A 15332-nucleotide genomic window follows, 5' to 3' on the forward strand; every position below is an offset into this window, starting at 1 on the left:
TATGAATCCTTTAGGCTTTTGTTTACTATTAATTGCAAATGATCTTTATTTGCCATATGCGATCTATTAAAGACATCATTCTGCCAAAAAGACATCAGTTTCATATTTAAAATACATTTAAACTTTCACAATACATTAGGACTCTATCGTCAAAAACTAATTAGCAAAAAGAAGCTAAACCATCAATTTTGCAAAACATGGCAAATAATTTAATTATCAAGGTTATAAATGAAAACGTGAAAGGAACAGACTCTAGTCACGTGTGCAAAATCTAACTAAAGATGATGAGAAATTACAACAATTTACACTATGAATAAAAATTACAAAATTTAAATGAAATCATGTACCAGGAGTTACAAAAATAGAGATACGCATAACAAGAGACACTAAAAGATATAACAGAAAATTTCGCAATTCTGATTTATGTTAAAATAAATTACTACAGATTCCCAAAAGATGTTGAAAGTGAAGGATGTTATTGTACAGAAGAACACCTGACTGTTGCGTCTGAGAACCCATAATAAAACGTTATTGGCTGCTAAGTGACTAAATTTGCAAGGAAGACACTAAGTGGATTTTCAATAGGGTTACAGGTCACAGTACCATAGTTGATTAAGAAAATTGAAATAGGTGCTACATCTATGTTTTGTTACTTTTTCCTATTATTTTTTGATGGTGTATTTTGAAATTTGCAATGATCTCTTTTATTACTTGCAGTTGTCTTTAGAATTGATGTTACTTTGAAAGAATCTCTTTAATTAATATTTACATGTTGTTGTTTTCTTTTCTTCTCTATTGTTCACCCATAGATTTATGTAAGAAGTTATAAGATACCTTCATATAATAGCATTACTATTGACAGTCACAGCAAGAAAGTATATGTTTACCATGTAGTGAGTTAAATTTCTACGTGTAACAGTTTCCAGAAAGAATGGTTTTAAATTGGGGCGATTTTTGTATCTCTGGTCACTGACTAGAAGCACTCATGTGTTGACCTTTCATCCGATATATCATGTAGGTATCTATTAGCACACGTTTGTTGCTGCTACTTATAAACTAAGGAGTCTGAGCATTCTCATGGAACTTTGCACACACTGATATCAAAATGTAGATAAACTAAACGGAAAATGTTGCCCCTAGGACTGCCACTTTAGCCATTGCTGTTACTTCTGAATCGGTGGTTAAATCAGTATGGCGTTTACACATACAAACTTCCTATATATCTCGGTCCTCAGTGGAAATTGTACCAATCTCACAGCTATCTTGAAAGTCATGTTACTGTTTTGCCTCCTGACTGGTAATTTGTTTTTAATATTGGCATATAACGAAAATACTTCTTATGATTTCTATGTGCATTCCTGCAAACCAATCAGATTCAGTTTGAATCATTTTGATAATGAATCCAGCATTCCTACAGATTCTGTATTTGCCCAATTTTGTATCCGCGTAAATAAAACTAAACACGAAACAATTATTCAATAGATTTGCATGTATTCTCGTGGTGTCAAATCTCACTCTTGCTTGCTTGAGACAGGATAATGAAGTAAATAGGATACTTCAGGCAAAGACCTGGTTATCATTACAATATGCCAGCTACAAGAATTAGGTCATCATTTATAAGAATAATCCTATCTCCGAATAAAATTTCGATAGTTGTGATATTTAGAAATGCGTGCAATCATCTGGCTTTTTGTATCCTCAAGCAAGTGACTTTTCTTTTTAATGAACCTGCAATTATGGAGAAAATTAGAGCACCAGGGCAAACGGAAACCCCTTGATTATATTGGTCGAATATTACTTATTGTGCCTGCTGGTAACTGGCCACCCTATGTCACCATTGGGAAAATTCCAACTCTTTGATTGGCAATTGACTTTGACCCTACGCTACAGCATTAATGTCAAAATTACAAAACTAGGGTAGGAAGGGTCAGAGGAAACTTGGACTAACAGTGTAGCACTCAGGATTGCCCCAGGAAGCTGCTTTTCATTTATCTAGTCATCATAGGTCGCAAGTAAAAGCTAACTGTCTTTTGATGTCTGAGTTTGAGCATATATATATATATATATATATATATATATATATATATATATATATATATATATATATATATATACGTGTGTGTGTGTGTGTCCCATATGAACGTGTTGAAACCAGTAATATTCATTGATATCTACTTTGTTTCCTTTTCAGTTAGTTTTTGTTCGTACACTTTCTACCATTTCAAGGATGGCTGTTGTCATTAGGGACAGCAGTTTTGTATTGTTATTTCCATCAATACATGCATACAATTATACTTCTGGACAAAATGTAATTGTATATGTATATTTTAATTAAGGAAATGTATTATTCAAGTAGTATAAATATATACAATCAGTGTTGCTCTTTTCAACACCATAATTCTAATGAACATAATGCATTATTATATGTTCTAAACTGTCATTCAAAATTACAATTTGTTTGTAAAACAGACATTGAAATAAACATATAAATTGTATCTCATTTCTTACCTTTGTTACCAATTAACACATCAGAATCAGAAACGGTTAGTAAAATCACTAATGCATAATACCAACAAAAAAAAAAACAACAAAAACAAAACAGACAAAGAAAGAAACCCATTAATACATTGTTTTTAAACTTATGGAATATATATGTAACATTTATAGATTCTACATGCATAATATCACATCAACTAAGCAAAGTGTAATTGTATGCACTACACAAAATATAAGAAATAGTCACTTTCCTACATACATCTCTCTATTTATATGTTAAAACATGAATCGCATATAAGAATACTTCATCGACATTATTTAAGGGGATGGGGGTAACGGCAGTTCCCTTGGAATTTTCGTCTCAAAATATTCAGGATATATATACCGGTGATGAAATGCAAGCAATTTGTGTATTATACAGTTCTAGAAAGATCCATCAAATTTGATTATATGATTTATACAGTCTGCAGGCTTTAGCACCAATGTAACTAAATATTGGAATGCACATCTATATTCAGATAAACAAATTTAACGCCTGGTACATGCTTTTCAGTAAGAAAAATTATAAGAACAATAACACAAAAAAGAAGACTAACGCCATTAAGCCGGTTCGCATTGTCCGAATGGCTATTTTTAGAAACTGATATCACTGCGTGTGACGTTTCACAGAGGCAAAAAGTACAAGCGCTATTTAAGTTATCAGATTGCTTGTATGAGACATTAAATGAGAAGCAGAGTATGGTACTGTTAAATGCACAGTTATTTCTCTGCAGGAGAGAAAACACCTCTTGTCATTGGCAAGTCAAAGTGAGGATTCAGTTTTCTTGTGTGAAACTTATTTTATTAAATTTTGTTATTTTTCTTTCTGCTAAATTAACTAAGCTAAATACATGTATCTTCAGAGCATGCTACTGTTAATAATAATAATAATAATAATAATATTATTATTATTATTATTATTATTATTATTATTATTATTATTATTAATACATGTGAAATAATAATAATATTAATACTTATACCAGTAATAATGCTATTTAGTTCATATTATATATAATTGTCATGAACCAAGTTTGAGAGCTAAACCTATTTTCAGAGGGCAGCTTTCTACAAAGGCCACTTTTGCCTTTTCCCATGGTTGGCTGCTGTACACAGGTTTGCCTGTACGATGTATTCCAAAGGCTTTGTAATAATGTTCTTTTGTTACAATGTTTAAATGGTTTATGACGTTGGATTTATGTGGTCTGTTTTAGACAATTAGCTCAATTACAATATCTTTATCAACTGACATGCTGAAGCCAAATAAACAAAGGCATTCGTTTAATACGAAAGGCGTATCAATGAATGCGCTTTGTAACGACGTGTAATTGTCACACTTCATTCATAATCAGTAATAACAGGAACCAAACAGAGGTACCAGGTAACAAGCAACAATCTCACCTGGTTCATAATCGCTATTTTGGAATCACGCATTAGTGATTAATTACAATTAAAGCAAGAAAACAAATGATTTTGTTTTGTACTTTTTGACCCAATTATTTAGAAGCATTCATTAGCTAGCTATTACTCTATACTAGTATGTTGACTAATTTAGTACAGCATGCCTGAAAATTTGCCAATAATAAAAATACAGAATGTCTGTTAAGAGATAAAACCACAGCAAATTATATGAGGACTAGAAACAAGGCGTTCCAATAATTGAGAGAGAACTAAATGTATTAGTTGCAACCAACATATATATAAGACCTTGCATTTAGTCGTTGTTGTTGTTGTAGGGTTTAACGCCATTTTTCAGCACACGATAGGCTATACATGGCGGCCAGTATTAATGGTGGAGGAAGAACCCGGGAAAACACCGGAAAGAACCACCGACCCTCGAGAAGCTACTGGCAAGCTTTCTCACATACCCACATTGGCTGAATCGGAGACTCGAACCTACGCAGACAGAGGTGAGATGGCAGTGATCCGTAACGGAGAGCGCTTTAGACCATTCGGCCACTCGGGGCCCCGCATTTAGTTGCATTCCAATGAACAAGTAAACGTAGTGCTTTATACCACTCAGCCACCTGGGGCCTCAACAGTGGTTGATAGTCAAAATTCAAAAAATTGTTCATCGTGTGATGATATGTCGAAAGATCACGAGAGTAACCATCCAGTTTATGCAGAAGAAGCAAACAAAACATTGATTTGTTCAGAAATCTGTATGTATCAATAGCTAGAATAATTTCATTCAAACCATATATAACATTTCTTTAGTTATCACTGAAACAATGTGCTACATTTTAAGATTTGGAACCACTATTTTCAAGTAAAGTTATATCTACTGGAAAATCCATGAGAACTGGGATATTGTATTTCTGATCCCCCCTCCCCCACAAGATTGGGTCAAATTAATTATCGTTAAATGTTGTATGATAAGTTATAAAATTATTGAATAGAAAGATGATATATGATCGTGTATTGAGCACCAAATTCATTTCAACTTGATAATGTCATTTGTCTTGTCTTTACGAAGATTTGCACTTATTTTGCAGCTGTGAAACCCAACCAAGAAATGCCAAATGTTGAAGCATGGATTCAGCAAGAAAAAAGAGATAACAGCTTCAAGGTGACAGAAATGAATTATCAACTTCTTGTCAAATGGAAAAGTCATCGTGGAGGATTAGATGAAAACTTCTGCAATGACATTATGAAGGCACTTAGGCATGCTGGAAAAAATGAGACTCTAGCAAAATTGGAACAGAAGCTTAGTAAATATTTTACTCATTAATGATAATCTTTGAAACGACAGTGAACTGTGAAAAGCATGTTTCTTATTGTTTTTGAAAAAGTATATCAGATATATATTTTGACACCTTGTGGGTTTGGGGATACAGAATAGGTCAAATCATAGGAGGCGTTCTAATGAATGAAAGGGTCAGATCTTACAGTTTGATCAGCCAGGGTCAGCTACCTTGAAACACCCTTGGCAAAGCACTTTACTCAAATTGCAGTATTTAGACCACTAATTAGTTTACAGGCAGAGAACCCATCTACAATTGGGAGAATTGAGCACTAAATATTTTAAGATGCACTTATTGGCTCGTAAACGGATTCAGTATTATTCCATTATACATTTCATTACTATACACTATACTTTAGTTAACAACAAAATACTTTATATTGATATCCTGTATTTGAGTTCCTGCTGAGAAAATAGACTTGCATATGGATTCTTCGTGTGAGGCTATCCAATTTTGTGCATACCAGGAAGTTGTCTGTTTAGCAACATGACATGCAACCAAATACTGCAAAACATCTGTTTTTGAAGGTTAAAAATTCACTAATGAATGGCAGCATGCGTGGTCTGTATGTCAATCTAATGAAATTATTTTTAGGAAATGAATTAGTTGTCCGATCCCTTGCATCTGCCTTAAATTACCTACATGTGTTGCTGTGCCATAAAGGACAAAACCAAACAAATTAAAATGGATTTTCTGATAGAAAATAAACAGTTTTTTGTTATACAATATATATCCAAGTCCCTTCAGTTTCATTTATTTTATTACAAACTTTATATCATTATATGTCAGCTTATTAATACTGACTGCGTGATCTTTTTAAATCAACAACAGAGATATTAAGGAAACTTCACTTGCATTATATGTTGATATTTACAGGTAGTCAATGACATAACATATGAAAATGTTTTGCCTAAAGGTCAGGATCACACCAAATTAATCATGATACCTTTTCCATACTTTTAAAAACTCTACCTCATTTATTATAGATATTTTTGAAACATTTTAATCATGTCAGCAATATTTTCTTTTACTCATTCATTTAAGAAATTGATAACGTACTTTTTCTTTGTCATTCATTGACCCATAATAGGTGGTTATGAAACTTGAGACTAATGAAGTCACTCTAGCCTTGAATAGTCAGCACAATGTGTCTACTCACACGCAGCACACGGACACCACTAACTGAGTTTATTAAGTGAATGGACAACTCTGACTTGATTAGACTTGAGTTTGCTCATTTTTTAATTTTGGAGAAAACTACAAATTTGAGTCAGACAAGGATTTAAGTTGGAGACAAGACATTAGACTTTATAAATTTCAAGGGATTCTTTTACAGACGAGTCACTAAAATTGATCAAATACTTTCCAATAGCAAGTAAAGCAAAATAAACCTTACAACTAAACTAGGATACAGTTGTAGGAAAATTAGGTTAAACAAGTGTTTAATAATAATAATAATAATAATGGCTTTGTTAAAAGATGGTGACACAATTAGTTACATGGAACTAATCCTCCATGTGGCAATCTAATATATATATATATATATATATATATATATATATATATATATATATATATATATATATATATATATAGCTGCACATACAATTATAAATTATATCAAAATGCGGAAAATAAACTACATTTCTATATGGACATAATAAATATAATATTTTATGAGAGCATGCTCAAACTATATAAATTAAGTATTTACAGTACAAAAATGATGCAGCAACAAAGTGCAAGGTTTCAGGATTTATACTTTAAGTTATAATGAATTTGTTAGATTGAACAAGTCCTACCTTTTCATCTTTTGAATTAGATTAAAAATAAATGCATTTTTATTTTTTCTTTCTCTAATTGCCTTCGATATTCTGTTTAAAATTAGTGGCCCTGAATATTGAAAACTACTCTTACTTTTATATTTTCTTTTATATTTTCTTTAAGACTGGAATCTTGGTTAGTTGAAATTGATCTTAACTTGGGAGTTTTACCTTCTTTTCTAGCATGAAATTACCCCATGTGGGACAATGGGGCCATATGTTTTGAAACTTTTTGCACAAGTTTAACCGTTCTCAAAAATATTTCTTCACCTACTGTTAACACTTTAATATGATTCATTGCTTTCAGGATGTTTTCAACTTTATCTAGGATGTGTCTGTATGCATCCATTTGCAATCAGAATGATTTGCAAATATTCTTGTCAGACGTTTTTCCCCAAATGCATGTACTATTACAGTAGGTATAGTTGTATGGATTTTGTCATGGATCCATCTATAAACAGATTTCATTCAACTTAAGATTCAAAGTGTTATTTTCCGATTTTGCTCTCATTTTCTGGGGTAGTTGTCTTTAATAATGTAGTCATTTTGGTGTTTACTTACATTCTAATTTTCTTACACTAGGAATCTAGTAGCTGAGTGGTCTAAAGTGCTCGACGTTATTTTGTTTGTTTGTTTGCTGTGGGGTTTAACGCCATTTTTCAGCATACGATAGGCTATTCATGGCGGCCAGTATTAATGGTGGAGGAAGAACCCGGGAAAACCCCAGGAAGAAGCACCAACCCACGAGAAGCTATTGGCAAGCTTTCTCACATACCCACATTGAAAAATAGCGTTAAACCCTACAACAACAACAACAACAACAACTAGGAATCTAAGCAAGGCTATCTGAACGAAGACCTCTAGGTCTGATTTTAGATGTTTTAAATGTGAAAGAGTGGTGTTTTCTGCTTATAGGTCGTTAAATGTAATACAGTTGCCTATCTCAGTGGCAGGTCATTTATTACAATAAGGAAGAGGAATGCGCCCATGATTGATCCCAATAGTACTCCATATGTAATTAGTTCTTTAAAAACAAAAGTGACAATTCATTTCTCACATTTAGTATTATTTTGGATAGATATGATGTAATCCCATTATTTGTTGAATTGTAACATTAATAATTGTTCAGTTTTATTGATAAAAATATCATAATCATCATGGCCAAAAGATTTTTAAGATCAATTAAAAATAGTATGGATCGAACTAATTTTCTTTGATCTTAGGCACTAATTCATTTATCTATTATATAGACCACAGCTGTCTCATATGAGTGTTTTATTCTGAACCCTGACTGGTGAATGAAGTTACATATTGATAGGTACATCAACAGAATATGAATATGTTTTCCTAGAAGTTTGGACAGGGATGGTAATAGGGTTATCTTGTGAATAAGTTTTTTTTTTGCCAAGTTCCAGCTTTGGAGGAACTCTGAAGTAGATAAACTTACATTACGTATGTAAGCTGTGCTATTAGATATTATAATTGAAGGAACTCTCAGGAGACAACGGTCCCATATTATATAGGACTGTTTCTTTTGTTGTCTTGGTAAAATTGGATCTATTTAATAGCTTTTCATTAAATATTGTGAAGATACAAAATTTTGTGTTGGTTGGACTTTTATCTGAACAAAACATGATGATTAGAGTTTGGTGTGGGTTATTTAATTTGTATTCCTCCATGCGTAAATGACCTTGATATTGTGATCTTAGGACTTTGGGGTTGTACGGCTGTTTTTAAGCTAAATTAAATTTTCATAAAGCCTTTTCAATTGTAAAATTTTACTTTTACATGACTTTTATTCTAGGCAGTGAAAATGGTGCCAGTATCGACATTTTTTAAAGTTGAAACATTATGAATGTTAATGTATCCCTAGTTTTTGTTTCTGGACAAGAGTTGCCTTTTGTACCTTAGTCTTTTACATAGTAAATGTTGCAGAATGTTGACATGTGATATATTTTGTCTGTGTTATACAAAATATATATTTTATGCATACGAATCATATTGGAATATTACTCTTGCAAAGAGTATCAAGAAATCTTTTTTGTCCAGACGTGCTGAAAGGAGTTTGATTACATTTTACAAAATACATCATGTACATAACAGTTTGCTGTTAAGGCAAGGGAAGTCTTTGTTGAAAATCACAGATCTGGTATTATGGAGAGTTCTCATCTTTTCAAAAAATGTAAAACAGATCTTTTAAAATGATTTTGGATATAGGATGCACAATGTCAGGATGCACGTTGTCAATAAAACAAGTTGCATAAATTATCAAAATGATTGCATGATTATTTAAATCTAAAGAACCAACATATAACAGAAATATGTGATACTTTAAATAAAGAAATTATAGATCCAATGAGTTTCAAAAACAGGGAAATGCGTGTATTTTCTTTCTAATTTTCAAAGCCTGACATTTATATTACTATGATAGTAAAATATCAGTCTCTAATTGGCAATTTCACTTATGTATGTTTATGTTTGGCTGTATCTGACTAACTTGTAGAGATCTCTACAAAAGTTGTTTAAGTTTATTAATTACATTTTATCTTTTCCCATTTATTACTTTAACATAGTAAGCAGGAATTAAGCTTCAATCGTTTTTTTTCCTTGTCTTTTTGCCATTTGTTTTTCATACTTAATATTTCAAAAAGTTCTGAACCAGTTAGTTGAGCAAATTTTGTTGTCGATTTGTCCATACAAATCTGTTTTATTGGACTGCAAATCTCGTGCTTGAAAACAAAAATCTCCTATATTTTGCACTTGAGACTAATGAAGTCACGGTTCTTAATATTTCTTTCAAAGATAAATGCACATAGAAAGGAAATAGGCATGCAGTTGCAATTGCAATTGTTCATGGCAAATCTTAACATCATAAGCCTTAGGTGTCATATACATACACCTCTGTTACATGCAAAAAGTCATATATGCCAAATCATCTAAAAGATACTGAATCTTAAAAAAGATATTGGTCTTCAATTTCAACTGAATACTGAATGTCATTTAATCTAACATCTTGATGATTTAAACAAATGGTTTGTGTCAGACAGGTGTTTTCAATAAAACATTTCCTTTCTTATAAACATTAGTTAGATTGGTGAAATTTATGATAAAAGGCAGCGTCTGGGGCTTTAATACAAATATGTTGTAAAACCTTTCTTAGTGCTACAATAATTCGGTAGGAGTTACAATTATCAATGATGTACCTGGAAAAAATACTTTCACCAAAAATACTAACATGAAATTGCTTTGTCTTACTCGCTTTCTTTTGCTAAATAATTAAAGCCACAAACTGGTTTGCCATGGCAAGAAAGTAACTTTATTTGATATAAATTTTCTAGGATTATAATATATTGAAATTATACATTATGAAACTCATGACGGTAACTGAGTAATATTGACTGCGCATAATATCAAACTAATTACCTGTCCATCATCCCACAGCATTTTTAAAACCACATAAGTATTTACCTTGGCATTCATAGATGAATATCATGCATAGTTCATTTGTAAACATTAGCAAGATCTGAGAGAAAAATATTTAGCCAAACCTTGGTATAATAATGCATCTATTGAAAACAATATGTGGCTTTATGTTAACACAAAATGCTTTTGTTATCCGCAGAGTTGTATTATCTATGTACAATTTCCTTCATTGACAAGAAAATGGAAACAATATTTAATGGAAATACAATATGTATATATGCACCTGAACTGAAAGTTTTTCTTTGTGTATATTATTGTATAATGGACTGGTGGCCAAGATTACCAATTAAGAAACGTAAATCTCTAATCATAATCAGTTAGATACATGTATAATATTTATTATTCATGAATTGATATACACTTGTCATACTAATTGAATAAAACAATCCTGCAACACTTACTTGTTGCGATTAATCCTCAGCCACTTACAATTCTGTGTGTTAACACCTTCAATGGTTTATATACCCATTTTTGTCACTTCACTATGATTGTTGCTGACTGCACAAACTATAAATCCTAATTAATTGTAATTAGTAGGAGTACATAGAGTGCATTTTCAGAAATACAAATTGGTAAAATTATTTAATGAACCACTAAAATAAGAAGGAAAGAATATTATTTTTTTTTATCAGTTTCAAAAAATAACAAAACCCTAAGTCAAAACACCAACATTAATATTTGGTCTGACCTATAAATATGTAGCTGTAAGGAGGACGTCGCTCTTGTGTAACTTTGGTGATCTCTATGGTGTGAATACATGACCATTGTGGCGTCATCCCCCGTGCATGTATATTGACTGTTTTAAAATAGATTTCAAATGTTTGCGAAATTGTCTAAAAAATTAATTGTTTGTTTTAGTGGTTTTGTTTAAATATTTATACCTATTTATAAATTCTTTAATAACATTTTGCACCTACTAGCAGATAGATTTAATCGCATTGTAAGATTCTGCAGTGCTTATTTTAAATCATATGGTGCAATGACTAAAACACGCACACAGACAATAAGTGTGTGCAACTGTTGATACTACTATCGTTTCCAGCTTATATGTTCGGTCCAAACGGTTGTATATTAAATAAAGTAATAGATTCAAATTTATCTTTTCGATTATATCCCTCAAATATGTGACACATAAATCGTTTTCTTAGTTCTTTCAGTCACATTAATTTAGCTTTCCTACCCTTTGTTAAATCACTTTTTCGCTAAACTCTAACAAGGTATTATCATCAGATGTCATCTTGTTCTTTAGGTCAAAATATTTTTGTACCAAACATTATCTTCTATATTTCTTGTTTACGATAAATACTTTAGTTGATAAAGACTATAGTAAACATGAAAATGATCAATAGAGTAATTTGATGTTTTATTAATTTGATAGCTCTCAGTTATCTGCAACAGTCATTGCTTTCTGTCCTGAATGGCCTACTGGTCTAGAGTGCTCGCCTTTACGGATCACTGACATTTCACCCCTGTCTTCGTGGGTATGAGTCTCGGGCTCAGCCAATTTGGTGATGTGATAAAACTGCCAATAGCATCATCTGGGTCAGTGGTTTTTACCGAATTATTCCGCGTTCTTCCTACACCAGATATAGTGGCTGCCATGTGTAGCCTATCTTGTGTTGACAAATAACATTTAACTTCAAAACAAAAACAGTCTCTACTTCATTCTTGTCATTGAAGTAAAGGAAAATCTTGGGGATTTTTAAAGTTTTTCAAAGCCATTGTGATACCCAACAACAAATCTAATCTCTTGAATAAAATATATAGTTGGGCATTTCTCTTTTGAACGAGGTGGATAATAATCAGTGAGTCCATCAACTGTAATATTTATATTTTGCTTTGTAAATGATGATCCATTCATTATGTGGCAATAAAGGTTGTATAAAGACAAGGACATGTACATTTGTTTATATGATACATTTGTGTCAGAACAATGACACGCTTAAGAATTAAAGTCTTTTTTCTCTTCTCGTTCTATTCAAAATGCTTTCTGCATGTTTCTCCAAGATCTGTCTCTTGTTTGTTACTGCATTCATTTCTTCCATAAAATGTTTCATATCTCTTAACATCTGTTGTAAGTGTTGATGTGAAAAAAGAATCTTCGTACTTAATTTCACTGCCACTAATCGTTTTCCTATCATGTCATTGATTCCATTCAGCTTGGTGATTTTGTGTCAGACGTTACTATTTCATCATGTTTTAAAGTATTTTTAATGAATTTTCATTCATAGCTTTTGAAATAATTCATAGGTACGCAGTGTCGAATTATACATTAACCCAATGTTTTAGCCAATTTACGTACAGACCTAAGTTCCTGTTAAATTGAATTTGTTGCTAAAATGGGTTGTAAGCCAAGAACATGGTTGGATTTTATTGATCTGCTTTGGTTGTTTGGACATTATTTTAATTTTAAATGTTCTTGTACAGCAAGATGTTGAAGAAGCAATCGATGACCAAATGAACAAGATGCCCCTCCCCCCACAACAGGTATAACAGGAATTGTCCAATAATACATTATGATGTTTTTATTTCGTTCCATTTTTTGACATAGAGTGATTTCGGCATCTTGAGGTGACATTTGTACAGATGTGAAATTTGGACTCTCAGCTGTTATTTCTATAAAGTTTCAGCTTTGGCTTTTTATTAAAATCTTGTAAATATTTTACAACTTGAACTCTACTTGGATACTTTTGCTTTTGTGAAGTTACCCATTTTAAGTTCTTTGTGATCCATATATTCATCCTGTCATGTTTCACTACCTTCTATATCTGTATGATCAGATCAATATAAAACTCTGAACAAAGGCTAAGTTCAAAGTAGTCAAAACGCGGTTAAAGAAACAAAATGGATTTTAAGATATGTGGAGAGGGAAAATATGCTCATGAGTTGTACAAAACTAATGTCTATTGTAAAGCTTGCTTTAATTTGTAAATGAAGATACGTCAATGAATATTACACACAAAACGGAGGGAAGACGGCATATATTTAGAATTAATAGGAAACAAAACTACATGCAACGAGATACCAGAATGATAAAACCAAGACTGACTAGAATTCAATTTATATTAAGAAATAAGATTAATTCAGACACAACTTTAAAGACACTATGTTTTCCAAGAATTAATTTATCTTGTACACAGTAAATATTACTAAACTTGTAGTTGTAAGTGAAGATGATCTAGGTCATGTCATACCATATTCCTCCTTAGATCGACAAAGGGTAAAAATGGGTAAACGTTACTCAACTTGAATTTGTCCGTAGAGATGATCACCCAACACCACCAACACCATACACGCAGAGTCTTTCTTCAAAAGAACATATACTATTTGAGAAAGCAAAGTATTATGGCTACCACAATAATTGATGTCATATTGTAAAATACCGCCATCTACATTTTTAGATTGTCATGTCCAATATTGTGATGCTAATTTTTTTTTTTTGGGGGGGGGGTATTTTTTCATATGGCTTTCGCTCTTCATGGAATCCTTGGATCGATGTTTAGCAATTATTGATTCATTTTTTAGACTGTCAGTTTCTTTTATTGAGTCTTTTAATTCTTCGTTTAATCAGTTGTGCTATCAATCTGATGGCTCAGTTTTGTTACATTATCGAATGTGATGGTTTGGTTTCTAAATGCATTTTGATTTCTTGTTTGGGTTCAATGTACAGTTTCTCAAACAGTTGGGATACAATGTCACTATTTAAGACACCCAATCACCTAATACATTGCTCTGCGCACTAATACATTTATATCAGTATTGATTTCAAGTAGTTTCTTTGAGTTAGGACCACACTAATCAAATCTTTTGGTTACTAATAAAATCAAGGGATCGTAAACTTGTAACAGAATTTGTTGGTAAGAGGCTTGCTATTTTCCTTTTACGCAACTTGAAAACGTGGTCACGGTGGTCTGAACACTTTCCTTAAGATTATTCATTTTGTTTCACTTATTTTGAGAAGGTAAAATAGGTCAGTACTGCTTATTGTAATCCTAAAGGATCTCACATGAATGGAAAAAAATCACTTTTCACTCACTAAATTCCAAAATCACTCAACAAATAAATCCAAACGATATATCCAGAAATATAATATTCTCATAAAGCAACAGTGAATTATTACATTGCAATGCAAATATCAACAATCATTTAAAAGAACTTTTTATCCCATAATTAACACCTAACTGTGCTGATTACTCCGAACAAAATTCGTCAAGACTTATTTCATGGGTCGAAAATATCCCAAGAAATAAAATGTCAATGAAGAGGCAATGTAAAAATTTATTCAAAGAGGGGATGTTTGCGCCCATGCATATATGCAAGAGTTAAATCCTTTTAGTCGGCTTAAATTATATCCCACCCATATATTTAACACCACCCCCATCCCCATTTATTGAAATCGGCACGATGAATATTGTATTAATTTTTTACATACCACTGAAACGGATCTCTTACTAGGAACTATAAAAAATGTTTTCAAATCAAAATTCTCTACATAGCTGCTCCACGCATTGCAAGGTTTGGCAATAATCTGTCCAAAAACGGAACCATTTTCTTATTGCCAGTACCCATAAAAACCTTATTTCTCAGATTACACTCGACGAACATTGTCGATACTTCGTTTGAGAATCAAGTATATCTCAACGTACAAGCTATCAAAAAGAACGAACCACGTCCAAATCATTTTCGGGGTGGACTGTAGGGTCCACAAATGGACCAAAGAGGTAATCTCCTTGTGGGCTTTGTTATA

Source organism: Sinohyriopsis cumingii, chromosome 15, assembly GCF_028554795.1.
Source record: "Sinohyriopsis cumingii isolate HCF-2022 chromosome 15, ASM2855479v2, whole genome shotgun sequence".
NCBI lineage: Eukaryota > Metazoa > Mollusca > Bivalvia > Unionida > Unionidae > Sinohyriopsis > Sinohyriopsis cumingii.